Raw genomic sequence first — 8,745 nt, 5'->3', positions numbered from 1 at the left:
GGAAGGGATCATCTTTAAAATAAAACTTGCCTAAATTCTTTTCCTAGAAAAATAGTGGTCGAAAATAAATTTTCCTCTAACCTAGCTTGTTAACCTAACGAACCAAATTAACCTAGCTAGTTAGTTAACCTAGCTTGGTAACCTAGTTTACCTAGATAATTAACCTAATTAAACTAGGTAACCTAGCTAGTTCTCTGTCAAAGCCCTAAATAAATTTTTTCTTAACCTAGATAATTAACCTAATTAAACTAGTTAACCTAACTAGTTCTCTGTCAAAGCCCTAACTACATTTTTGCACTAACCTAGAAAATTAACCTAATTAAACTAGTTAACATAGCTAGTTAGTATGTCCAATGTTTGTGCTATGCATCATAGAGAGAGAGAGGAGGGGTGCTTACAGACGATGGCTCCGGTGGTGGCGAGGGAGGCAGTGGTGGCAAGGGAGGCAGGGGCGTCTCCGGTGACGGCGAGGGAGGCAGTTGTGGCGAGGGAGGCAGGGGCGTCGAGGGTGGCTCCGGTGGCACCGAGGGCGGCTCCGGTGGCGCTGATGAGGCCGCGCGGCTCCGGTGGCGTTGGGGGCGGCTCTGGTGGCGTCGACGGCGCGCGGCTCTGGTGGCTCCGGGGGCGTCGACGTCGGCAGGAGACGGCGGCGAAGTGGGGCGACGGCGAATTGGGGACACGGTGGCGAAGTGGGGGCGAGGGATTTGGGGGAGAACTGGTGGCCGGGTGGAGGGAAAACCGCTGGTTAAGTGAAACATAGCGGTAACGCGTTAAATGAAACGTGCTATAGCTAAGTTAGCTACAGCGCGTTTCACAGAACGCGCTACTGCTAAGCATGTCTCTTTTTTTCTCTTTACATTTTATTTTATTTTTACATTTTATTTTTTCCTTTATCCTTTTTCTATTTCTTTCATTTTCATTTAATTTTCTATTTGTTGTTCGATTTATTTTCTTTTCGTTAGCAGTAGCGCCTTTCTACGTAAACGTGCTGCTACAATAGACATAGCGGTAGCGCGGTTTAAATAAGAACGCTACTACTATGTGTAGCTTATCGGCTTAGTCGTGAGAATTTTAGTTGTAGCGCGTTTATAGTTAGGCGCGCTATTGCTACGTTTGTATCTGTAGCGCCCTTATCCTGCACGCGCTACTGCTATTTAGCACTAGCGCGCCTTTTTGACAGGCGCTACTGCTAAATTTCCGTGTATAAGGTTTTCCCTAGTAGTGATGAATGGACGGTTCAAAAGAATGTCACAGAAACCGAGGACAACTTGCTACAATTGTTGCTCAAAAATCAAAACAAAGATAACATACTCTTTCCTTACAACTTCAAGTGAGTGTTACTATCTTGTGCATATTCGGTTTCCCTTATTACTCGAGTTTATAGTAATGTAATTGATGAGTTATGCATGCGTGCGCAGGTTCCACTTTATTCTCCTAGAGATTAAGCTTGAGCAGGGAGTAGTAACCGTCTTAGACTCGAGGCGAAAAGATCCCGAGGACTATGCGGACATGACTGAAATGCTCCAGAAGTAAGTTGAATCGATCATTATCGCACCATATCGGCAACTTTGTTCATTTCCTGATATCAAGTAATTATTTTCTTTGTCTGGCAAGGTTTGGAAAGAGTTCACCGTAATTGTTCCGGGACTGCCGAGGGAGCTGCGATTTACACACCCGAAAGTAAGTACTACTACCTAGTTCCGCACATCTCCCATTGATTCTAGCTAGTTTCATCAATACCATTTAGCATGCTTTCTTATCAGTTTGATTGACCTCTATTTCTCGTAAAGTGCTTGTGGCAGGAAGCCGGGAATGATTTTTGTGGATACTACGTTTGCGATTTCATCTACAACGCGACGGCCTCTAAGCGGGGCTACTCTGAAAAACAATATGAAGTGCGTAAGCAAAAATATTCACAATATTATTTTGTTACTATCATTTGTGTTGAGTTTCATTCATATACATGTATTGACCCTCTTCTTCAATTTAGATCTGGCAGATGCGGGATGAACTCCTACCACAAGATTGCATACGAGCAATTCAAGAGGAATTGGCGGGATTCTTTCTTGACCACGTCATCAATAAAGCCGGAGAATACCATGTGGAAATTGACATTAGATTTTAGGGATTGTAAGAGATCTTATATTGTATATATGTAGCTAGTAGCGTAGGATAGATATATGAAAACTTGTTGTTCGACAAATCTCTCGGAGAAAGAGAGGTGCACTCCTCTCTGTATATGTTCATGACAATCTTGTGTAATTAATGGTTCCTTCATTTGCTTACTAGCTAGCGTGTCGAGTTCTCTCTATACGTATAGTAGCTAGCATCGACCAAGCACGAAGATAAGAGAGGTCACTTCACTACTAGGGAAAACCCTAGTAGTAGCGCGGGTTTTGAGGCTATCAGCAACGCGGGTGGCCGCGCTACTACTACGACGCTACAGCTAACTATTAGTAGTAGCGCGGTCTATACACGCGCTACTACTATTGACTATATCAGCAACGCTTTTCTGCAACACGCTACTATTAATTAGTTGTAGCGCTTTCTTGTCCCCGCGCTACTGCTATAACTTCCATCATTTTTTCCCTGCTTCCTACGCCGTTAATAAACTACAATTTCACATATACCAGATAACAATATCATTAACCACAATACCATATAGTCATACAGTAGTCATACAATATCATAAAGCATTATAGGTACTAGGTAGTACTAGATAAAAATTTCATATATAGTCAACATGCATCCTCAAGCAGTACTAGGTAGTCTTACAGCCACACACACTACAAAAAAAAAGAGACACATCCGTGACATTTTGGGCCGAACGAATTTTTTTTGTCATACTTATGACACTTCTATGACGATAATTGTGACAAAACCCGGTACCATCATAGATGTGGTGGGGTCCTACTTCTATGACAAAAATTCATGACAGAAAATGGGCTTTTCGTCCTGGGCGGGCCGGAGACGCAGCTGCATGACATTCTTTGGGCCGTCCATGACGGAAAAAACCGTGGTAGAAGCGAGGGCGAGGAAAATATCGGGGTGTTCCCGGTTACGGTGGGTGGTCGGGGCCGAGCGATGCGCGTTTCTCTCGTACACGCACGCGCGTGGGTGCGAGGCGTTGGGCTCTAAATGAACCCGAGCGATTGCACTACAGGCTACGCGTTACTGAACCCGAGCGATCGATCGATGGCTGTTAACGGAACCCGATCGAGCGATTCCTTCGCTACTGCTGCTAACTGAAGCCGATCGATGCTGCCTATGGATGAAAAGTGAGCGTTGCTGGGGGAGTTTGGATGAAGAGTTCCCGGTGGGGGTGGATGAACAGGACCCCGTGGTGTTGCCTCTGGATGAACAGTGAGCGTTGTTGGGGGGTTTGGATGAACAGTTCCCGGTGGGGATGGATGAACAGGACCCCGTGGTGTTGCCTCTGGATGAACAGGACCCCAATCGATCGAGCCGGTTGGGGCTGGATGAACAGGACCCCGAGGAGGGCAGGATGAACAGGACCACCCCGTGGAGGGCTGGATGAACAGTAGACGGTGGAGGGCTGGATGAACAGTAGCCCGTGGGGGGTGGTTGAACAGGAGCCCGTGGAGGGGCCTGGTTGAACAGTAGCCGGTTGAGTAGCGGGCGGTGGAGGCTGGATGAACAGGAACCCATGGATGAACAGTCGCAGGTGGAGGCTGGAGGAGGTCGACGGTGGATGAACAGTAGCCCGTGGAGGCTGGAGGGGGTCGACGGTGGAGATGAACAGTATCCCGAGGAGCCCCGTTTTGCGGTACGCCACACCCCTCCCGATGAACAGGACCCCTGTTTCGACCGTAGCGCTCCAACACAAGTCCGTTTCCTCCGTTTTGCGGTACGCCACACCCCTCCCGATCAACAGGACCCCCGTTTCGACCGTAGGAGGTCTGTTTCCTCCGTTTTGCGGTACGCCAGACCCCTCCCGATGAACAGGATCCCGTTTCGAACATGGCCGGTCGAACACAAGGCCGTTTCCTCCGTTCTACGGTACGCCAGGCCTCATTTCCATCGGCTGTTCCGTCCAAGCCCTCCCGATGAACACGACGACGCATTCCGTTCCGACCCAGCCGGTTGGCTCCCCATGAACCCGACGACGACGCTGTTTCTCCGTTCCGACCCAGCCATGTACACGAGCCCTGGCCGTACGTATGCGCGAGTAGGCATTCGAGACCCTGCCCGTATGTACGTACGTGGCCATATTTTCTTTCTTGCACACTGGCTGATGTACGTACGTGTACATGCTACGTGCGCGCCTCTACTACGACACGTGCGCGCCTCTACATCGACCAGTATGTACGTACACGTTCGCGACCAGAATGACAACGCTACGTGCGCTTCGACCAGGTGGGTCCCGACTGTCAGCACTTCCTTGCCTGCGAAGAAGTAGTTGGTGGGTCCCAGCAGTCAGGGGGCGAATTGTTTTTTTTTGCCCGGACGCACTTCTTTTCGTGCGAAGATGTAGCTGGTGGGTCCCAGCAGTCAGGGGGAAACGTTTTTTTGCGAAATACGGTGGACCGCCGGTGGGTCCCCGCTGTCAGGTGGAGGAATAATTATTTTGCGTGTAATAAGGAGGCACTTCCTTCCTGCAGCCGTGGACCCAGCTGTCAGCCTCTCCACGTACAGTACTCTTCCGATGGAAGTCGGTCGTTGACCACATTGACCACGCCGGGCCGAGAGCACCAAGGCGGTGGACAACGGTGAGGCCTAGGAAGGGGACGACACAGAGCCAGGGAAGACGCGGCAGTGGATGCCCACGCGGAGACGAGTACGAGGGTTCACTGGTTCGGCTGCGGTATGAGGCTATCGTCACCGCAGAATAACAGGGGGTGTGGGTGAGTAGAGGGATGGCCTGGCCAGCGGTGGGAGTAGTAGGGGGCGGTGAGGCCTCCGCGGCATCGCAGCTGGCCACGGGAGGCAGGAGCACGAGGCACGACCGGCGCTGGTTTGGGCGGCTGGAGCAAGAAGACCAGAGGTTGAAGAAGCACTACGGCCGTTGGATGGACATCGTACGGTCACTGGAGCTATAATCATGCATATTGACTAAGTTGACAAAGCCCTCCGTCCCCATCAACTTAGTAGGCCCACAAGTCAGCCTCCCACTATACTGGGTCCCAGCTAGCAGGGGGAGTATTCATTTTTTTGTGCGCAATAAGGAGGCGGTGGTAACGTTTTTTTCGCGAAATACAGAGGCCCTTTCGATGGGTCCCAGATGTTAGGTGGAGGAATCATTATTTTGCGCGTAATAAGGAGGCATTTCCTTGCATGCGGCCATGGACCCAGCTGTCAGCCTCTCCACGTACAGTCCACTTCAGATGGATGTCGGTCGTTGACCACGTTGACCAGGCCGCGCCGAGAGCACCAGGGCGGTGGACGACGGCGAGGCCTAGGAAGGGAATGACACGAAGGCAGGGAAGACTCGGCAGTTGTTTCCCATGCGGAGGGGAGTACGACTGTACGAGGGTTTACTGGTTCATCTACCGTCGCCGGAGAATAACAGCAGCTGTGGGTGAGTAGAGGGATGGCTAGGCCAGCGATGGGAGTAAGGTGGGGCGGTGAGGCCTGCGCGGCAGCACAGCCGGTCCCGGGGAGGAGGGAGCAGGCAGTCCCGTCGGCGCTTGTTTGAGCGGCTGGAGCAAGAAGAGCAGAGATTGAAGAAGCACGACGGCCGTTGGATGGACATCCAACAGTCACTGCTTGCGCGTCAACCTTTTTTTTTTAGGAAAGCCTCAAATATGTGGAAAACATCATACAACCCATCTGCCATTATTTCTAATAATTTACAGCCCATTTGCTAATTCTTAAGGGTTTTTTGGAGCCCATATTCTTTTTGTTAGCATTACAGCCCATATTGTGGCCACGGTTAAAAAATTATACGAGATTTTGCATATCGGTGCGGTCCGAACTGTTTTTAATCCCGAAATTTTGAGTCACGTTCAAACTGATTTTAAAAATAAATATATATATATCAATATAAAATCCAACAAATTGTCCACACATAAAAATCAATGCAATTTAAAATCTCAAAATGAAAAAAAGAAATTTCAAACTAATTGCCGGTTTGATGTGTTTTAAAAATGTACAGCCCATTTCTCATTACTGATAGGCCATTTTCTCGGCCAGCCGAATGAAGCTCTCCTCGTCTTGAAAGATTTGCAGCCTAACAGGCCTGACAAAGCGACTTACTTGGCTAATCACAAAAAACTGGGTTGTGGCCGTGGACCCAGCTGCGGCCGTGGACCCAGTTGTCAGCCTCTCCACGTACAGTACTGTTCCGATGGAAGTCGGTCGTTGACCACATTGACTACGCCGCGCCGAGAGCACTAAGGCGGTGGACGACGGCGAGGCCTAGGAAGGGGACGACGCGGAGCCGGGGAAGACGCGACAGTGGATGCCCATGCGGAGAGGAGTACGAGGGTTCACTGGTTCGGCTGCGGCGTGAGGCTGCCGTCGCCGCAGAATAACAGGGGGTGTGGGTGAGTAGAGGGATGCCCTGGCCAGCGGTGGGAGTAGTAGGGGGCGGTGAAGCCTCCGCGGCATCACAGCCGGCCACGGGAGGCAAGAGCACGCGGCACGACCAGCGCTGCTTTGGGCGGCTGGAGCAAGAAGACCAGAGGTTGAAGAAGCACTATGGCCGTTACGGTCACTGGAGCTAGAATCGTTCATATTGACTAAGTTGGCAAAGCCCTCCGTCCCCGTCAACTTAGTAGGCCCACAAGTCAGCCACCCACTATGGTGGGTCCCAGCTAGCAGGGGGATATTCATTATTTTGTGCGTAATAAGGAGGCACTTCCTTGCGTGCGAAGATATAGCTGGTGGGTCCGACCTGTCAGCGGGGGGAACTTTTTTTCGCGAAATACAGAAGCCCTTCCCACGTACAGTCTACGTACAGTGCGTAATAAGGAGGAACTTTCCTTGCGTGCGACCATGGACCTCGTAGGTCCCAGCCGTCAGGCTCTCCACGTACAGTCCTCTTTCGATGACTCTCGTATGTTGACCACGCCGTGCTGAGCGCACCGAGGCGGTGGACAACGGCGAGGCCCCAGACTGGAACGACCCGGAGATGGGGAAGACGCGGCAGTGGAGTCGCAGACGGAGAGGAGTGGGAAACTTGACTGGTTCGGGTGCGGGGTGGGCCTACACTCGGCAGAGAATAACAGGAGGTGCGGAGTGGAGGGATGGCCTGGCCGTCGGCGGGGTAGCGTTTCGCTGAGGAGCGCAAAACAACACCGCTGGACGCCGGAGGCTGGAGTAGGCGGTCCCGGCAGCGCTGGGGGAAGAAGACGAGGGATTGAAGAAGAATGCCAGCCGTTGGATGTAAATCCAATGCCTTCTTAGGCTTCGACCTACTGGCCCACATGTCAGCCAGTCCATTTGTTTTTTTAGTCCATTTGGTGGGCTGGGTGAAACAATGATGTAGCATCTATGCAGCCTGTTTATATATATGGTAGAATTTAAAGCCCATTTGCATTTTTCTCGAAATCCGCGGACTTGCTGGGCTGGGTGAAAATATCATGTTGGGCTAGACGGAGAAATGTTATAAAAACATAAACACATGATTGCACGTCTATTACTGCATTGGTCAGTAAAATCTTTGCAAGCTTATGTACGCAATCACTAGGAGTTAACTTGCCAAGTTATATATAAACAATTATTATTACTATTTTGTAAGAACTTTCAACTTACGAAATAAAATATCATTTAAATTTGATGGGTTAATAGTACGTGGGGTATTATTATTTTTTAGGCTAGACGTGGGACAGTTGAGTTGGTTCTAGGGAAAAGTACTGGGGGGAAACTCAGTTTACATCAAAAAGAATGTGGGAGAAAATTCAGATATAGGATTAATGAAAATGAAAAATAGAACTGAGCTGTGTGTCGTCTTGAAAAAACAAACATAACTTGGGCTGCTGATGTTATAGACAAGCTAGGTTGGGAGGCCGAGAGGCCACTTGATACCTGCTGGATCCAAAAAATGTTGAAACATGTCGTGGGCTGCCCATGTTAAACAACAAAACCTAGGCCATGGACCTGGTGGGCCCGGGACAGTCAGCCTCTCGACGAACAGTTGTCTCCCGATTCCTCTTGTTTTGCTGACCATGTTGGGAACGACAGACGGCGGCGCCGCGGCTAAAGCACCAAGGCGGAGGACGACGTCAAGACCTCGGACGGAACGAACCGGAGCGGGGGAAGACGCGGGCGGAGGGGAGTACGAGGGTTGACTTGTTCGGGTGCAGGGTGGGCCGGTGGAGCTGCCGCCGCCGAACAATGTGTGGTAGTAGAGGGATGGCCTGGCCAACGCCATAGGCTATGATGGCCAGCCGCTGTATAGGAAGAGGACGAAAGATTGAACAAAATAAAGAAATACAAATGGATAGGTGGTTGGTCCCATATGTCTGTGTACGAGACCTGCTGGGTCCACCTGAGGAGGGGAATATGTTGGGAGGAAGGAGATTCAAAGCACGACAGCCGAGTGAACTAGTTTTTTTAACGGACAAGTGAACTAGTTACATACATAAGCAAATAGCCACTAAAAAAGCAAACAGGTTAATGGGTTCTTAAAAGAAATATTTCGGACAAAACATATAATTACGACACATAGGCTAATGCATGAAACACTCAGATGATAAAGGTGCTTATAAACAGATAAAGTACAACATCTGGACCTTCCTGGCACGCTTGATCATGACGCTGCGGCTGTCCGTGTACTTGTCG

Source organism: Aegilops tauschii, chromosome 6 (genome assembly GCF_002575655.3).
Source record: "Aegilops tauschii subsp. strangulata cultivar AL8/78 chromosome 6, Aet v6.0, whole genome shotgun sequence".
NCBI classification, from domain to species: Eukaryota; Viridiplantae; Streptophyta; class Magnoliopsida; order Poales; family Poaceae; genus Aegilops; species Aegilops tauschii.
This window is presented reverse-complemented; position numbering follows the sequence as displayed.